The 20332-nt window shown below is 43.3% G+C and overlaps 1 long non-coding RNA gene and 1 pseudogene across 1 annotated transcript; both read left to right on the top strand.

Moving 5' to 3' along the window:
* Window positions 1-1578: 1578 nt before the first annotated feature.
* The window catches only part of LOC112215072, a 28931-nt pseudogene continuing 10177 nt past the window's right edge, over window positions 1579-20332 (top strand).
* On the top strand, window positions 16163-18459 carry LOC112214509. Its single transcript, XR_006078925.1, has 3 exons — window positions 16163-16888; window positions 17985-18016; window positions 18289-18459. It is a non-coding gene; the product is annotated as an uncharacterized LOC112214509 (long non-coding RNA).

Below are 20332 nucleotides of genomic sequence, written 5' to 3' on the forward strand. Positions count from 1 at the left end.
ATCGTCTTTGACTCTGCTGTGGCAGTCTGCATATAGCAGCTTGTAGTGTGTGTTAGCCTCCTTGAGATGAGACCACATCTCTGTGCCTTCCACAGCAATCCTATCTCAAGGCCATTCGATTGTTAAACTGTCATCACTAGCACATTAGAGTCTACTGCCTATAGGCATAGACTGGCTACTTTAAGGAATGGAACACTAGTCACTTTAATAATGTTTACATATCTGGCATTACTCATCTCATACGTAAACTCAACAAAAAAAAAAAACTTCCCTTTTTCTTTTTCAGGACCCTGTCTTTCAAAGATAATTCATAAAAATCCAAATAACTTCACAGATCTTCATTGTGAAGGGTTTAAACACTGTTTCCCATACTTGTTCAATGAACCATAAACAATTAATGAACATGCACCTGTCGACCTGTCGTTAAGACACAAACAGCTTACAGACGGTAGGCAATTAAGGTCACAGTTATGAAAACTTAGGACACTAAAGAGGCCTTTCTACTGAAAAACAACAAAAGAATGATGCCCAGGGTCCCTGCTCATCTGTGTGAATGTGCCTTAGGTATGCTGCAAGGAGGCATGAGGATTGCAAATGTGGCCAGGGCAATTGCCATGTCTGTACTGTGAGATGCCTAAGACAGCGCTACAGGGAGACTAGATGGACAGCTGATTGACCTCACAGTGGCAGACCATGTGTAACAACACCTGCACAGGATCGGTACATCTGAACACCTGCAGGAAAAGCACAGGTTGGCACAACAACTACCTCAGTTACACCAGGATCGCACAATCCCTTCATCAGTGCTCAGACTGTCCACAATAGGCTGAGAGAGGCTGGACTGAGGGCTTGTAGGCCTATTGTAAGGCAGGTCCTCACCAGACATCACCGGCAACAACGTTGCCTATGAGCACAAACACATCGTCACTGGACCAGACAGGACTGGCAAAAAGTGCTCCTCACTGACGAGTCGCGGTTTTGTCTCACCAGGGTTGATGGTTGGATTCGTGTTTATCGTCAAAGGAATGAGCGTTACACCAAGGTCTGTACTCTGGAGCAGGATCGATTTGGAGGTGGAGGGTCCGTCATGGTCTGGGGTGGTGTTTTCACAGCATCATTGGACTGAGCTGGTTTTCATTGCAGGCAATCTCAATGCTGTGCGTTACAGGGAAGACATCCTCCTCCCTCATGTGGTACCCTTCCTGCAGGCTCATCCTGACATGACCCTCCAGCATGACTATGCCACCAGCCATACGGCTCATTCTGTGCGTGATTTCCTGCAAGACAGGAATGTCAGTGGGTCTCTTGTTCCCCTTGGCCCATCCTCTACTCATACCGCCCGCTTCCGTGTCGGGGTGGTGGGGCTGTGGTCATGTGACCCTCTCTTCGTTAGGGCGCTGCCGAGCGGGGCGGCTTGGCTGGTGGTCGACCGTATCAACAGCCCTCTCACTGGCGGCAACTTTTGATTGTGTCACCCTGGAGGAGAAGTGTGAGACATCCAGGGCTCTGGATGGGTTCATGGGCCAGCCAACCCTGGGTACTGTGACGCCGCATTGCTACTGGGCATGGGCTAGGACAATGTCGGTGAGCGGTGGTGGTAGTAAATGTGAATGTAATGGATGGATTCTATTCATGTAATATATTCTGTTCCATTCTATTTCTTTCCGATTCATTCTATGCAATCCTTTTCTCAGGCGTTGTTCTCGTGGGGGTGTGTTGGCTATGAGCCGGAGTCACCCTACCTTTGCCCACTCTATGCCCCGGCCCACCTGAGTGCTGCTCAGCCTCATGCAGCACTTTCGCCGGGCACACGTTGGCATCACCGCCTCAGCAGAGGACAGCTGGGCGGAGACCGCCAGGGAGGTTAGCAGAGTACATGCCTCTTTTATAACAGCCTGGTAGCCAGATGTGTACTTGAAGTGTACCTACTTTTTCAGCCAGTTTTGCATTAGCTATGACATTTCAACTTTATTCTGGATTATTATTATAATGATGATGATGATTGTTTATTTCGGTATTTATTTTATTTATTTTTAAACAGAATGTTACTGCGTTGGGCACTAAGAATACATGTCATGTTTTTATACTTCTGTCCAATAGTAACTCTGAACTGTGACCTCTGACCTCTCTGAAGGTGGCCAACTCTCTGAGAAGTCATGGGATGCCGGTGAGACTGGTGGTTACCATCGGTAACGATGCCAGGTAGCGTCAGAACGACCCTGGCCAAGCTCATGAAGGTGGAGGACCCACAGAGCTCAGACACCCATGCATACCCCACAAGAGATGCCACCAGAGGTCTCTTCACAGTCCTCAAGTCCAGAACAGACTATGGGAGGCGCACAGTACTACATAGAGCCATGACTACATGGAACTCTATTCCACATTAGGTAACTGGTGCAAGCAGTAGAATCAGATTTTTAAAAACAGATACTAATACACCTTATGGAACAGCAGGGACTGTGAAGCAACACCAACATGGGCACAGACACATGCATACACACACACTCTACACACATGTACACATGGATTTTGTGTTAAAGATATGTGGTAGTGGAGTGTGGGCCTGAGGGCAACACACTTAGTGTGTTGTGAATTCTCTAATGAATGTTGTAATGTTTTTAAAATTGTATAACTGCCTTAATTTTGCCAGACCCCCAGGAAGAGTAGTATCTTCTGCCTTGGCAGCAGCTAATGGAGATCCATAATGAATACAAATACAAATAGGGCGCTGGTGAAAAGTAGTGCACTATATAGGAAAATAGTGTGCCATTTGTGACTCAGCCTGTCACACCCTGATCTGTTTCACCTGTCTTTGTGATTGTCTCCACCCCCCTCCAGGTGTTGCCCATCTTCCCCATTACCCCCTATGTATTTATACCTGTGTTCTCTGTTCATCTGTTCCCAGTTTGTCAAGTAACAAGTGGTTTTGCCTCAGTGTATGCTTTTCCCAGATGCTCTTTTTCTCGCCCTCCTGGTTTTGACCCTTGCCTGTCCTGACTCTGAGCCTGCCTGCCGCCCGTTGCCGTTGCCCCACCTCTGGTTTACTGACCCCTGCCCGCCTTGACCTGTCTATTGCCTGCCCCTGTTGGATGATTAAACCATTGTTAATTCGTTATTTGTCTGCATCTGGGTCTTACCTTCATACCTGATACAGCCTTAATGGATTATGACAGATCTGGATGATACACTGACACACACGCCCACTCCTTTCCGGGGCTTCAGCCACCCCATGAGGACCAACAGCTCTGGTGCTAGCTTGGCTGACTATCTGGTACTGGACACAGATGGGAAGACCTGGGACCTCAGGCCCACACACACAGGTTGGAATGGAGGAGTGGGTTAGAGGTGGTGGTGTGTGTATGGCCCTAACACTACTGTATGCCTACAAGATAGACATAGCGGCTGACATGTTGAGTCTAGGCTTAGTTATATTACTGTTGTAATATTGGTTGAGGTTCCTGGGTAGAGACATCCACAATTCCTGGTTTATGGTTATGATGGTGTATAGATGATATAGGTTATGGTTCAACAGGCTAGACATGAGAGCAGACATGAGGTAGGGTTAGCACTAGTGCTACTGTAGTAATACTGGTTATGTTAACCATAACCCCGTCCCCTACAGGTATTTCCCCCAAGACTTGACTCCAACTGTGTCACGTTCTGACCTTTATTTCCTTTGTTTTGTCATTATTTAGTATGGTCAGGGTGTGAGTTGGGGTGGGCAGTCTATGTTTGTTTTTCTATGATTTGGGCATTTCTATGTTTCGGCCTAGTATGGTTCTCAATCAGAGGCAGGTTTCATTAGTTGTCTCTGATTGAGAATCATACTTAGGTAGCCTGGGTTTCACTGTGTGTTTGTGGGTGATTGTTCCTGTCTCTGTGTTTGCACCAGATAGGGCTGTTTTGGTTTTTCACATTTCTTGTTTTGTTAGTTTATTCATGTATAGTGTCTATATTAAAGAACCATGAATAACCACCACGCTGCTTTTTGGTCCGCCTCTCCTTCACCTCAAGAAAACCGTTATAAACTGCTGCTTCATCAACTGATGCTTCATCAACTGCTGCTTCATCAACTGATGCTTCATCAACTGCTGCTTCATCAACTGCTGCTTCATCAACTGCTGCTTCATCAACTGCTGCTTCATCTGCACTGGAGGCACACACACATATGGAAATGCTCCACAATACATGCAATATTCCATAGTTTGCATACAGCATGGTTTTAGTAACAATACTATGTTATAAAATGCTGAAATGTTTTCTCTAGGTGTGAATCCGTTCTCAGCGGTTGAGATCTTCCTGGGATTCGCCCCGCTTGTTTTTGTCTTGTTTATTTTGACCTACTGCATCAAGTCATCTCTAACATTATCTTCCTATACACAGTATATAGCTGCTGCTCTCCAACTATGTTCCTGGAGAGCTACCATCCTGTAGGTTTTCACTCCAACCCTAATCTAGTGTATCTGATTCTAATAATTAGCTGGTTGATAAGCTGAATCAGGTTAGTTACAACTGGGGTTGGAGCGAAAACCGAGAGTACGGTAGTTCTTCAGGAGCAGGGTTGGACAGCCCTGCTGTATAAAGTACAAGCCACTGTATCACGTAAAGCTCTACAACCCGCCAATACTGTGCCTTGGGAAAATATTCAGACCCCTTGACCCCCTTCAATTTTTTGTTATGTTACAGCCTTATTCTAAAAAGGATTTAAAAAATAATAATCCTCAGCAATCTACACAATACCCCTATAATGACAAAGCGAAAACAGGTTTGTAGAATTTTTGCACTTTTATGAAAAATATCTTATTTACATAAGTATTCAGGCCCTTTGCTATGAGACTCGAAATTGAGCTCCGGTGCATCCTGTTTCCATTGATCATCCTTGAGATGTTTCTACAACTTGATTGGAGTCCACCTGTGACATGATTTGGAAAGGCACACACATGTCTATATAAGGGTTCATAGTGCATGGCAGAGCAAAAACCAAGCCATGAGCCATGAGGCATTGTCTGTAGAGCTCTGAGACAGGATTGTGTCGAAGGGTACCAAAACATTTCTGCAACATTGAAGGTCCCCAAGAACACAGTGGCCTCCATTATTCTTAAATGAAAGACGTTTGGAACCACCTAGACTCCGCAGTGGTTTAAGGCACAGCATCTCGGTGCTAGAGGTGTCACTACAGACCCTGGTTCAATTCCAGGCTGTCCCATAGGGCGGCGCACAAGTGACCCAGCATCGTCCAGGTTTGGCCGGGGTAGGCCACCATTGTAAATAAGAATTTGTTCTTAAAACCTCTTCAGGATCAGCCCCTTTTAATTTTTGCCTAAAATGACAAATCTAACTGCCTGTAGCAAAGGATCTGAAGCAAGGATATGCATATTCTTGATAGCATTTGAAAGGAAAGACTGACATTTGTGGAAATGTGAAATTATTTTAACAGAATATAACACATTAGATATAGTAAAAGAGAATACAAAAAAAACCATGCACATTTTTTTTTCCATCTTTGAAAGGCTGTAGTGTATTATTCCAGCCTAGGGGCAATTTAGATTTTGGCCACTAGATGGCATCTGTGTGTTTGCAACGTTTGACTGATCCAATGAACCATTGCATTTATGTTAAAAAAAATGTGTATCAAGACTGCCCGAATGTGCCTAATTGGTTTAATACATTTTCAAGGTCCTAAATGTGCACTATTCTCAAACAATAGCATGGTATTATTTCACTGTAATAGCTACTGTAAATTGGACAATGCAGTTAGATTAACAAAAATGTACGCTTTCTGCCCATATCAGATATGTCTATGTCCTGGGAGATTTTTATGTTACTTAACAACCTCATGCTGATCAAATTAGCCTACGTTAGCTCAACCGACCCTTTAGAGTTAACTGACTTGCCTAGTTAAATAAAGGTGTAAAATAAACTCTTCCTAGAGCCGGCCTCCCGGCCAAACTGAGCAACCGGGGGAGAAGGGCCTTGGTCAGGGAGATGGTCACTCTGACAGAGCTCTACAGTTCCTCAGTGGAGATGGTTGTCTTTCTGAAAACCTTCTCCGGAGCACTCAGGACCTCCGACTGGGGTGAAGTTTCCCCTTCCAACAGGACAACAACCTGAAACGCAGTCAAGCCAATGCAAGAGTGGATTCAGGACAAGTCTCTGAATGTCCAACGCTCCCAATACAACCCGACACAGCTGGAGAGGATCTGTAGAAAAGAATGGGAGAAACCCAAGCATCATACCCAAGAAGTTTCTAAAAACCTGTTTTTGCTTTGTCATTATGGGGTATTGTGTGTACATTGATGAGGGAAAAAATACAAATGTAATCAACTTTAGAATAAGGCTGTAACGTCACAAAATGTGGAAAGTCAAAGGGTCTGAATACTTTCCGAAGGCACTGTACATACACTCCTCACATTTACTTCTGTACTTACTGCCTAAGCTGGAAACCTAACCAATAAGATAGTTGATGCCTAACTGTTAACATCTTAAAGGGCCATTACACCACCTTTCAACCTCCATTTTCATTATCTCCAGCGACATACTGTTTCAGAGCACTCGTCTGAGTGTGCCAGAGCGCGGAATAACTGATGAATTTACTCACGCTCATTACCCGTTGAATATGGCCGGTGTCATTAAACGTTGGCAAAGAAGCATAATTAAATTGTTGCCAGCAGCACAGTTAGTCACCAACTCTCAGGATAACATGAAAACAGCCTAACTAACTCTGCTTCGTTCGAGTAAAATGGTCAGTGAGGTGTTCTCTCATTTGTGTCTGGAAGTAGCTAGCCAACGTTAGCCAGTTAGCAGTGGTGTAAAGTACTTAAGTAAAAAATACTTTAAAGTACTACTTACTGTAAGGAGTTTCTTAGGTATCTGTACTTTACTATTTCTATTTTTGACTACTTTTACTTCACTACGTTCCTAAAGAAAATGATGTATTTTTTGCTCCATACATCTTCCCTGACAACCAAAAGTACTTGTTACATTTTTAATGCTTAGCAGGACAGGAAAGTGGTCCAATTCACAAATGTACCTGGTCATCCTTACTGCCTCTGATCTGGAGGACTCACTAAACACAAATGCTTCATTTGTAAATGATGTATGCTTGTTGTAGTGTGCCCCTGGCTATCTGTAAATAACGTTTAAAAAAACGAGAATTGTGCAGTCTTATTATAGGCCAATTGAAATGACTTATACTTTTGATACTTAAGTATATTTAAAACCAAATAGTTTTAGACTTACTCAAGTAACGTTAGTATTTTTCGGGGTGACTTTCACTTTAACTTTTAGTAATTTTCTATGATGGTATCTTTACTTTTGACAGTTGGATACTTTTCCCACCACTGCAAGTTAGGTCAGAGATCAGAATGCTCGGATCAACCGAACTCCTTGGCCAGAGCGTCTAGTGTGCGCTGTGAATTTAGGAAGGGACAATCTGACAACGCTCTGAATTTACCAATGCCCAGATTGCACTCTGGCACTCCAGATAGAATTTACGAACACGTCCTAGGTCTCTTGTTTCTTAGGCGAAGCATTAACGACATCAGGTTGTGTCGGGGTCCCAACAAGATCCTGCTCACCCTCAACGACATCACCTTCATCAATCCGTTGCTTACCAACAAGGTCAGCTAAGCAACTCGACTCCAACTCAAACCAACAAGTATTGTGAAATGCTCTCATAAACAACATGTAGGCTTATTTTGCTGGGCGTCTATGACAATTCCCCACTGTTTGCACTCACGCTTGGGAAATTATGAATACTGGTGGATCTTTCCACCGATTCAGTGCCTTTTTGGGAAGGGTATCTTGGTTGACAAACTTTTGATTTCACTTAATTTTAACATTCTGTCAAAGAGCACGTTCAACTTCATAAACACATTTTCCCATCTCAACAGGTTAAATTAAATAATTACTATAGTAAGTGCCTATTAAGTGACAAATAAAATTACAGGGTTGACGATTTCATCTTAAATCAGCAATACAACCCCTTGTGACAGAGGAAGCTTGTTGTGTGCAACAGGAAGTGGTAATTGAATGCAAGCAACAACAAAATGTAATTGCTCAAACATTTCTAGCCTGTCTGAGGGTTGACATGTTATGCTCAACCCGCTCAGTTTTCTACCACAAAACACCAGAAAATGGCCAAAAAGAGCAGAACCAGCTCACCTGCTTTTGCGCTATGATTTGAATATTAGATATTCAAAGTTTCTTTTGGAAATATATTTCAAAATGAATTGTTTCACGATATAAAACCAGAAATCAGTTCACGTAACAGGGTTGACTTTAAAAAGAGGAACAGACCTAAATGTATTTCAAAATGAGTTTGTCAAAGCAACAAAGTAACTATGGCTTTACAATGATGGTGAAACTTGGAGACATTTTTGGATTGGGTCTTCCTAGAAGTGACACAGGTTGATGGATGGACATGTCAAAATGCTGAATTTTTGTACTTTAGCAAGCCTTCATTTACATAGAAATAAATCTATATATCGGATTTATTGAATTCTCCATGTGGTCTATATTAAAGGGCACTTCATTTAATATAACAGGCTTTTAAAATTCAATATTGGTGTACAATTTCTACTTAAAATATCAAATGGCACTCTTTTTGTGGAAAGACCCTGGTGTATTAGCAGTCATGATTGAACCGGTCTGCTGTGCTCCAGAAGCTGAGTATAGACGAGAGTAAGAGTAAGACCAGAGGAGTCTCTCTGAGGAGCCTGTCGCATCGCATGCGTCATGTCCCCTTCTCTGAACAATCACCTGCCACCTACGATAACTCCGTCCTCTATGAAGTAAGATGGAGGCAGGGCAAGAGATATGAAAGTGGCTCAGACAAAAGGAAAGAGGGAGGAGCAGGAGGCTAAAGTGCAAAGGGGAAGGTGGGAGGGCACGCCTGAGTCCCATGCTAAGTACCAGTGTTCTTTATATTCTATGTTCTCTGAGTTCTATGTTTCTATGTTCCATGTTCTCCCCCAGGGTATGAAGTACCCGCACCACAGGAACTTGTTTCATGGTCATCTGAAGAGCAGGAGCTGTGTGGTGGATGGACGTTTTGTCCTGAAGAACACTGACTACGGACACAACGAGGCAGCAAGTTTCCCCTACCCAGAACCGCCCGCAGAGGGTGAGTAGGTCTGGAGAGAGGTGGAGAGTTTTACCTTGAGTGCCATAAGTTCCATCTGGACAGAGTGGAATGATTCTGTATGTTTAAAAGTGAATATACAGTAACTCGTAGTTTGTTTCTCTATGCTTGTGTGTGAGTGTGTCAGAGGAGGCTGGTGGGAGGGGCTATAGGAGGACGGGCTCATTGTAATCACTGGAATGGAGTTAATGGAACAGAGTCAATGTGGTTTCCATATGTTTGATTCCATTACAATGAGCCCGTCCTACTATAGCTCCTCCCACCATCCACCAGTGTGTGCTAACTCTATGCTTGTGTTTGTCTGCGTGCATTTGTGTGTGTGTGTCCCTCCTAGACCTGTTGTGGATGGCCCCTGAGATCCTGCGGGGCCCCTCCCTGGTCTCGATGGCGCTCTCCATGGTGACATCTGCAGCTTCGCCGTCATCATCCAGGAAGGGGTTATGAGGGGCCCGCCCTTCTGCATACATGGGGCAGTCTGCTGCAGGTAAGAGACTACATTACGCAGAGTACACCTGTACAAGAAACAGGAAGTGGGCATGAGTGGGCCGACCTTCTGCATGCTGTAGCAGTCTGCTGCAGATAAAAGTACATTACCCAGAGTACCCCGGCACAGGTAACAGGAAGTGTTCCCCTGAAGAGAGATACATTTTAGTTTAGGCCCTAATCCTACACACCTGATTGAAATATTCAACACATCATCAATCCTTTGGAACTTGGTCTGTGGAGTCAGGTGTGTGACGTTGAGACAAACATAAATGTGCATCCCTATAGGTGCCCAGGACCAGGATTAATAAACACTGCTCGAGAGTCATGTTGCTACTGTATTTTTCTTTAATATACCTGACTAGTCTGTCCTTTTGATCTTTACCCCCTGCCCCTCCAGAGTTGATCCAGAAGATCCATAAGCCCCCTCCGCTGTGTCATCTAGTGGTCTACCCTGACTACGCCCCATGGAGTGTATCCAGCTGATGAAACAGTGATGGAAGGAACAGCCAGCCAGACAGACGGCCATGCTTCGACGAGATCTTTGACTTGGTATGTTTGTGTACTTTATTAGATGTAGAGATGAATCAGAATCTTTTTTATTTATTTATTTATTTATTTTACCCCTTTTTCTCACCAATTTCGTGGTGTCCAATTGTTGTGGTAGCTACTATCTTGTCTCATCGCTACAACTCCCGTACGGGCTCGGGAGAGACGAAGGTTGAAAGTCATGCGTCCTCCGATACACAACCCAACCTAGCCGCACTGCTTCTTGGAGGAAACACCGTGCACCTGGCAACCTTGGTTAGCGCGCACTGCGCCTGGCCCGCCACAGGAGTCGCTGGTGCGCGATGAGACAAGGACATCCCCACCGACCAAGCCCTCCCTAACCCGGACAACGCTAGGCCAATTGTGCGTCGCCCCATGGACCTCCCGGTCGCGGCCGGTTACGACAGAGCCTGGACGCGAACCCAGAGTCTCTGATGGCACAGCTGGCGCTGCAGTATAGCGCCCTTAACCACTGCGCCACCCGGGAGGCCAATCAGAATCAAATTAACATGTTTTCAAGACAAGGCAATGATACAAGTTATACACTGAGTGAACTAAACATTGCTCTTTTCATGACATTTACTGACCAGGTGAATCCAGGTGAAAAGCTATGATCCCTTATTGATGTCTCTTGTTAAATCCACTTCAATCAGTGTACTGGAGGAGACAGGTTAAAGGAGGATTTTTAAGCCTTGAGAGAATTGAGACATGGATTGTGTGTGTGCCATTCAGACAGTGAATCATATCAAAGTGGGCAAGTCAAAAGATTTAAGTGCCTTTGAACGGGGGATACCTAGTCAGTTGTCCAACTGAATGTATTCAACTGAAATGTGTCTTCCGCATTTAACCCAACACCTCTGAATCAGAGGTGCAGGGGGCTGCCGTAATCAACAGCCACGTCTTCGGCACCCAGGGATCAGTGGGTTAACTGTCTTGCTCAGGGGCAGAACAACAGGTTTTTACTTTGTCAGCTCTGGAATTCGATCCAGCAACCTTCCAGTTACTGGCCCAACGCTCTAACGACTAGGCTACCTGCTGTAGATGCTAGGCGTACCGGTTTGTGTCAAAAACGACAACGCTGCTGGGTTTTTCACGCTCAACAGTTTCCCATGTCCACCACCCAAAGGACATCCAGCCAACTTGACACAACTGTGGGAAGCATTGGAGTCAACATGGGCCAGCTTCCCCGTGGAATGCTTTCGACACCTTGTAGAGTCCATGCACCGATGAATTGAGGCTTTTCTGAGGGGGGAAAAGGTGGTCTTCTTAATGTTTTGTATACTGAATGTACAGTGGCAAGAAAAAGTATGTGAATCCTTTGGAATTACTGCAATTTCTGCATAAATTGGTCATAACATTTGATCTGATCTTCATCTAAGTCACAACAATAGACAAACAGTGTGTTTAAAACTAATTACACACAAATTATTGTATTTTTCTTGTCTATATTGAATATATCACTACAGTGTAGGTTGGAAAAAGTACGTGAACCCCTAGGCTAATGACTTCTCCAAAAGCTAATTGAAGTGAGGAGTCAGCTAACGTGGAGTCCAATCAATGAGATGAGATTGGAGATGTTGGTTAGAGCTGCCTGATGTGAACCATGCCTTGAACAAAAGAGATCTCAGAAGACCTAAGATTAAGAATTGTTGACTTGCATAAAGCTGATAAGGGTTACAAAAGTATCTCTAAAAGCCTTGATGTTCATCAGGCCACAGTAAGACAAATTGTTTATCAAATGGAGAAAGTTCAGCGCTGTTGCTACTCTCCCTAGGAGTGGCCGTCCTGCAAAGTTGACTGAAAGAGCACAGTGAGGTTAAGAAGAATCCTAGTGTCAGCTAAAGACTTACATAAATCTCTGGAACATGCGAACATCTCTGTTGACGAGTCTACAATACGTAAAACATTAAACAAGAATGGTGTTCATGGGAGGACACCACTGAAGAAGCCACTGCTGTCCAAAAATAACATTGCTGCATTTCTGAAGTTTGCAAAAGAGCACCTGGATGTTCCACAGCGCTACTGGCAAAATATTATGTGGCCAGATTAAATTAAATTTGAGTTGTTTGGAAGGAACACAACACTGTGTGGAGAAAAAAAGGCACAGCACAGCAACATCAAAACCTCATCCCAACTGTAAAGTATGGTGAAGGGAGCATCATTGTTTGGGGCTGCTTTACTGCCTCAGGGCCTGGACAGCTTGCCATCGGAAAAATGAATTCCCAAATGTATCAAGACATTTTGCAGGAGAATGTAAGGCTGAAGTAAATCAACAACAGAATGACTTCAACAGAAGAAAATACGCCTTCTGGAGTGGCCCAGTCAGTCCTGACCTCAACCCGATTGAGATGCTGTGGCATGACCTCGAGAGCAGTTCACACCAGACATCCCAAGAATATTGCTTAACTGAAATAGTTTTGTAAAGAGGAATGGTCCAAAATTCCTCCTGTCCGTTGTGCAGGTCTGATCGGCAACTACAGAAAACGTTTGGTTGAGGTTATTGCTGCCAAAAGAGGGTCAACCAGTTATTAAATCCAAGGGTTCACATACTTTTCCAAGCCTCCTCTGTGAATGTTTACACAGTGTGTTCAACAAAGACATGAAAATGTCTACTTTTTAGTTGTTAGTCTAAGCAGGCTGTTTGTCCATTTCATCTGTTCTTAGATGAAGAACAGATGAAATGTTATGACCAATTTCTGCATAAATCCAGGTAATTCCAAAGGGTTCACATACTTTTTCTTTCCACTGTATATCCGTGGCTTGATATTGACTAATATGATTTAACCCTACTAGTATTTCCATGGTCATACGTTTATCAGGGTGTACTTCTTACCTTCAAGTCGGTCTCTGTTATTCACTCATAAACTTAGGGTCACTGACTGAGCCTGTACTGTGTATTCCTCTCAGTCTCTCACTCTTTCCCTCACTCGGTCTCATCATTCACACACTATATACTCTTTCTGTCTCCAGTTTAAGAAAATCCACAAAGGCAGGAAACCAACATCATAGATTCTATGTTGCGGATGCTGGAGCAGTATTCCTCTAAACTGGAGGACAGAGGAGCTAGATATAGAGAAACAGAAGATCTGAGAAACTACTCACTCAGATGCTGCCTCCATAAGCCATATAAAGACACCGGTACACACACACACACAAACACACCTGTAATGTCTCCCCCTCGCTCCTAGGTCCATGGAGGATGCCCTAAAGGTGGGTGGTAGGCGGTGGTACCAGGCAGTGATACAGCCCGACAGGATGCTCTCGATTGTGCATCTGTAAAAGTTAGAGTGTTTTTGGTGACAAGACAAATTTCTTCAGCCTCATGAGGTTGAAGAGGCGCTGTTGCACCGCCTTCACCACGCTGTCTGTGTGGGTGGGCCATTTCAGTTTTTCCGTGATGTGAATGCCGAGGAACTTAAAACTTTCCACCTTCTCCACTACTGTCTCGTGGGTAGGAGGGTGCTCCCTCTGCTGAAGGAATTCATGTGTGTTATTATCACAGCTGTTTACATACTGTCACAAGCAAATGCCCGGAGGCAGTCTTTATTGTCATGGGTGATTTTTAACCAAGCACGTTTAAAGTACATTTTTCTAAAATATCACCATGTGTCCACGAGAGGAAACAACGTGCTGGACCATCTATATGCAAACATCTGTGATGCATACAAAGCCATTCCCGCCCCCACTTCTGTTAATCAGATCACGTCTCTCAGTTCCTACTCCCTGCCTACAAGCAGCAACTCAAGCGAGCCAACACAGAATATTGAGGCACTGGACAGAAGAGGCAGACTCAATACTGCAGGACTGTTTTGGAATTCAAAGCCGTTTGTTGCCAAACGAAGCCTCACGCCCAGACAAGCTTTACACATTCTATGCTTGCGTCGAGGCAGACAATACTGAGCTATCCAGATAGACTCTCACTGCTCTGGATGACCAGGTGCTTTTGCTCTCTAAGGGTGACTCTCAAACTCTCAAAGGAGACCAAAGCCGTCGGCCCAGGCATTCAAATCAAATCAAATATGTTCTGTTATAATCTCCACCCGGCACAGCCAGAAGAGGACTGGCCACCCCACATAGCCTGTTTCCTCTCTAGGTTTCTTCCTAGGTTTTGGCCTTTCTATGGAGTTTTTCCTAGCCACCGTGCTTCTACACCTGCATTGCTTGTTGTTTGGGGTTTTAGGCTGGGTTTCTGTACAGCACTTTGAGATATCAGCTGATGTACGAAGGGCTATATAAATACATTTGATTTGACCAAAGCCATCGGCCCAGATGGCATTCCTGGTCATTGTCCTGCTATTCATTCGCCGCCATTACCTCATGTTACAGTATGATAATGCACGGCTCCATGTCGCAAGGATCCTCATCAATCTACACACAATACCCCATAATGACAAAGCAAAAAACAGGTTTTTAGACATTTTGGCTAATTTATCATTTAAAAAAAAAGTTATAACTTTACCATATGTATTCAGACTCTACTCAGTACTTTGTTGAAGCACCTTTAGCAGCAACGAGTTCAATCTTGGTTTCATCAGACCAGAGAATCTTGTTTATCATGGTCTGAGTCTTTAGGTGCCTTTTGGGGAACTCCAAGCGGGCTGTCATGTGCCTTTTACTGAGTAGTTGCTTCTGTCTGGCCACTCTACCATAAAGGCCTGATTGGTGGAGTGCTGCAGAGATGGTTGTCCTTCTGGAACGTTCTCCCATCTCCACAAAGGAACTCTGGAGCTCTGTCAGATTGACCATTGGGTTCTTGGTCACCTCTCTGACCAAGGCCCTTCTCGCCTGATTGCTCAGTTTGGCCGGGAGGCCAGCTCTAAGAAGAGTTTGTGGTTCCAAACTGGGGATCTTCAATGCTGCAGAAATGTTTTGCTACCCTTCCCCAGATCTGTGCCTCGACACAATCCTGTCTCTGAGCTCTACGGACAATTCCTTCGACCTCATGGCTTGGTTTTTGCTCTGACATGGACCGTCAACTGTGGGACCTTTTTTTATATAGACAAGTGTGTGTGCCTTTCCAAATCATGTTCAATCAATTGAATTTTCCACAGGTGGACTCCAATCAAGTTGTAGAAACATCTCATGGATGATCACTGGAAACAGGATGCACCTGAGTTCAATTTTGAGCCTCATAGCAAAGGGTCTGAATACGTATGTAAATAAGGTGTTTCTGTTTTTAATCTTTAATACATTTGCAAACATTACAACAACTATTTTCGCTTTGTCATTTTGGGGAATTGTGTGTAGATTGCTGAGGATTTATAAAATGTAATCCATTAGAATAAGGCTGTAACGTGTGTATAGATAGGAGCCTCCACTGCTCAGAGGAGGAAGGGGAGGACCATCCTACTCAGTGAAATTTCATACAAATAGTAACATTATTTATCCTTAGATAAAACTATATTAAATATATTCCTGTCACCAAATAATGGATTCAAATACAATGTTTTGCAATGAAGGTCTACAGTAACTTCAACAGCACTGTCTGGGATAGCACCATGGTGTAGCCGGAGGACAGCTGGCTTCTGGCCACATTGACTTAAATACAAAATCTAGTAGCTGGTAGGTCTCACCCCCTTCTATAGACATACATGGTAATTATGACCACTTCCGGAGGACGTCCTCCAACCAATCAACTTTTGCTGTATGAACTGACATGTTGTCCATCAATCATAGAATTAGGATCAGAGAATGAACCTGGTGAGTTGTATTGGGATTGTGCCACAGAGCATTACGGGGGTTCTATGTGTTGAGAAGCTTGGTGACATTGTTGGATAGAGATTAAGAGTGTGTGTGTAACCTTTATTTAACTAGGCAAGTCAGTCAAGAACAAATTCTTAAACAAGGATGACCCTGGTCCAATTGTACAGTCCCATATGGGACTCCCAATTACAGCCAGTTGTGATACAGCCTGGATTCGAACCAGGGTGTCTGTAGTGACGCCTCTAGCACTGAGATGCAATGCCTTAGACCCCTGTGTCACTCGGGAGCCCTAAGTGAAAATTGATAGTTGAGCATTTTTAAAATATATATTATTCAATTCAAATTAGTTTTTTCAATTTACAGGAGACGGAGGAAGTAATATTATAAAATGTATTGGTTTTATAACTTTGTGTCCAGTTAAGGAACATTTAAATCAATTGAACCGTTAACTTCAGTAGCTAACGTTAGCTAGCTACCAGCGCGAGTGTGCTGTTTTCTCGGCCAGAATGGTAGATTGGCTGACGAAAATGTTGTGCATTTTTTGTTGAAGAACCCCTTTCATTCTCTGTGCAAATTAAAAGTGAGGATCGACCTTTGCCTAAAATCAGTTTCATGAAGGATGAAAAGGTGCGTGCGTTCAATAGCAACTGGCATCAAAAGTATAGCTGGTTAACAGGAGCCTCTCATCAAGCCTGTAATTGCTAGCCGTAGCTTGTTTTTTTGAAAGTCTGAGCCTTGGTACACTGACCCGAAGACCATCGACTGTTCAGCAGGCAGCATATACATGTCCATATCGGATTCAAGCTACTGGGAAAAATCTGCATCGGTCATGACGAAAGTCTGCGTCTTCAAACTGGGCGACACAGCCAGAAAGTTAGAAGAAACAGGGATGTTCTCAAGCGGTTTATCATCACCACTGCGTTTTTTGTGCATGCAAGAATGTGCTTTTAGAGGACACTACGAGATGGAAAGTCCCGCCGACAAAAAGTTAACTACAATGAGCTTGCAGAGGTAATTGCACGTAGCAATGCTTTACTTGCTGAACATATCGAACTTTTGAATGTCTTTTCTGGAATTCCGAATGATTTGATAGCTTCCATTAAAATATTAGAGGTTGACGCAGCTCATGTAGGCTTTCCACTTTCCTCCGGTGTTTATTTAACAAAGATGAAAACACAATCACTCCGGACAGACGAGCAAAAACTCATAATATAAATGTTGCAGCAGTCTAGGCTACACCTTTAACATTAGAGATCTGATATGCTGTATGGGATAAAAACTAGACAAATTTTCAGTCTGATCAACGGCAAGCTACTAATAAGAGCAGATGCAAACATTCTATGTGTGCTGTCCATTTGGTCAGGATATTGGTAATTGGTAACTTTATGTATTTATAGTCCATTTGTGTGTCAGGAGAAAATGTGATCAAATTTGATTTCAACATTGGGCTGGCTAGGCTGGCAATAAGTTTTCAATCAAATTATTAACTGGAATTAATCAATCAACATAATAGTGATGACCAATGTGAGTAAATGTTTTATAAGGCCTAGAACTGCATGATGTAAACATAAAGCAAACTCAGCCCTGTGTTATATTGTCTGTCAGTTGTCTGGGTAGAGGAAATCCCCCCTAATCTAGTATAAATATAATTCAAATGAACAAGTGTAAGGTTGATGCAGTTTGACAGGGTTTTCATCTGCCCGGGGCCAGGAGTTTATTTTTCTGTTTTTAAAAACATGCGACTTGATTAGGAAAAACAGGTCCCATTATAACCCTTATAAAAACATTTTGCAACTGATTTATCACTGTCTTTACTTATAGGGTCCAGAGTTTTCCTGGTTAGGTTAACAGATAAGGAAAAACTCTGGGCCCCAGGGGGTAAAAATTGTGCCCCGCTCTGGGACCTATGGTGCCACCAGTCTGCTTGCAGTTGTCTGTTATGGTCAGGTATGTGGATGATCAGGGCTTTATTCAGGAATGTTTCTTGGGCTACTTTGATGTGTCAAGTGGGCGAGATGCCAACTCTGTGTTTAACTTCACAGAGAAGCTTCTTCAAACCTACGATGGCGCAGCTGTAATGTAATGTATCTGCTATTTGTATTTCCAGCAAAGTCCCCTCCTGTTCCCTGATCTTAAGAGGTGATGACCAGTCCACTCTGCTAACATTGTCAACTCTGTCCTGACATGAACTGAAGCCACGTCTCATGTGCCCGCTCATCCACTTTCACATTGAATGTTTCCTCTCCAAGCACTGTGTACCCCTTTCAATTTTCTCTCATTACTCAATGTAGAGTCAATCACATACACAATCACATTATTACACATCAATCATTTTGCTCCTTGCTTGGACTAACTCATTCTAATCTCGTTGGTCTAACTGTGTTGTGTTATTGTTTTTTTTGTCTTCCCAGACATTCTGTCCTGCACTGAAGTCAAGCCTCTGAACGCCTCAACTCAAGCCTCTCACACTCATTCAGTCATTGCTGTGATCCCTTCCAACCACTAAGTAACCCTCTTATTCCAATTCCCCATAATATTGTACTATAAATGTCTTTTATTAAACGCTTTAGGTTAAATAATTACTCTTTTGACGATTTTTGAAACACTCTGACATCTCCGTGCGTTTAGCACCTATACCGTGGGTCTCCCATCATCAATTTTTCAAGTTACCAGCCTCCACTGATAGACAGATATATATATATATATATATATATATATATATATATATAAGTCAAAGGTTTGGACAACACCTACTCATTCAAGGGTCAAAATATATTTTCTATTTGAGGTTCTTCAAATAGCCACCCTTTGTTTTGATGACAGCTCAAATAAGAAAAGAGAAATGACAGTCCATCAATACTTTAAGACATGAAGGTCAGTCAATCTGGAAAATGTTACGAATTTTGAAGGTTTCTTCAAGTGCAGTCGCAAAAACCATGAAGCTTCATGATGAAACTGGCTCTCATGAGGACCACCATAGGAAAGGAAGACAGAGTTACCTCTGTTGCAGGGGATTTCATTAGAGTTAACTGCACCTCCAGACATTGCAGCCCAAATAAATGCTTCAGAGTTCAAGTAACAGACACATCTCAACATCAACTGTTCAGAGGAGACTGCGTGAATCAGGCCTTCATGGTCGAATTGCTGCAATGAAACCACTACTAAAGGACACCAATAATAATAAGAGACTTGCTTGGGCCAAGAAACACGAGCAATGAACATTACACCGGTGGATGTCTGTCCTTTAATGAGTCCAAATTTATGTCTTTGTGACGTGAAGTAGGTGAACGGATGATCTCTGCATGTGTGCTTCCCACCGTGAAGCATGGTGGAGGAGGTGTGATGGTGTGGGGGTACTTTGTTGGTGACACTGTCTGTGATTTTATTTAGAATTCAAGGCCCACTTAACCAGCATGGCTACCACAGCATTCTTCAGCGATACACCATCTAATCTAGTTTGCGCTTAGTGGGACTATCATGTGTTTTTCAACAGGACAATGACCCAAAACACACTTCCATGCTTTGTAAGGGCTATTTTAAAGGAGAGTGATGGAGGGCTTCATTAGATAACCTGGTCTCCACAATCACCTGACCTCAACCTAATTGAGATGGTTTGGTAAGAGTGGGACCGCAGAGTGAAGGAAAAGCAGCCAACTAGTGCTCAGTGTATGTGGGAACTTGTTTTAAGACTGTTGGAAAAGCATTCCAGGTGAAGCTGGTTTAGAGAATGCCAAGAGTGTGCAAAGCTGTCATCAAGGCAAAGGGTGGCTACTTTCTAAAATATATTTTGATTTGATTTATTATTTCATAGTACATTTGATTTATTATTTAATGTGTTATTTCATAGTTTTAATGTCTTCACTATTATTCTACAATGTAGAACATAGTAAAAATCAAGAAAAACCTCAGTGCTGTGGGCATCTACAAGATGAGACACATGCTTGAAGTCCCTATACGCATAGGACTACACTCAGGTGAGTGGGGACACATACCTTACCTCACCTATCTGTGTCTATCCAATAGGTCCATGTGTAGCAGGGGTAGTAGAACTGACTATGCCCAGATACCGTTTATTCGGAAAACTGTCACCACTGCCTCTCGTATGCAGTCTACTGGGATGCGTAAATTACATATGCATGTATAATAGATATGTAACGTAGTCTATGCACTGTTGCTTAAAAGTGAAGGACTTGTCATGGGTACACGATTGACTGAGCCAGGAAGCTTCTTTATAAAGTGTGTATGAATTAGAGTTTTGAGTGTCATGCCGCCTGTATTTGCAGCGTCCAGAATCCACATCCATAACAGCACAGTTAAAATCCTCCTGGATCTCAAGGCAGGATACAAGGTGCAACTGAGGCAGGACAGACCTCAAGGTAAAAGTCACAGGTAGAACCGACTACTTGGTACCACCATCATGTTACATACAGTAAGCTCAAGAATACTTAAAACTCC

The sequence above is a fragment of the Oncorhynchus tshawytscha genome, linkage group LG15 (genome assembly GCF_018296145.1).
Source record: "Oncorhynchus tshawytscha isolate Ot180627B linkage group LG15, Otsh_v2.0, whole genome shotgun sequence".
Taxonomy (NCBI): domain Eukaryota; kingdom Metazoa; phylum Chordata; class Actinopteri; order Salmoniformes; family Salmonidae; genus Oncorhynchus; species Oncorhynchus tshawytscha.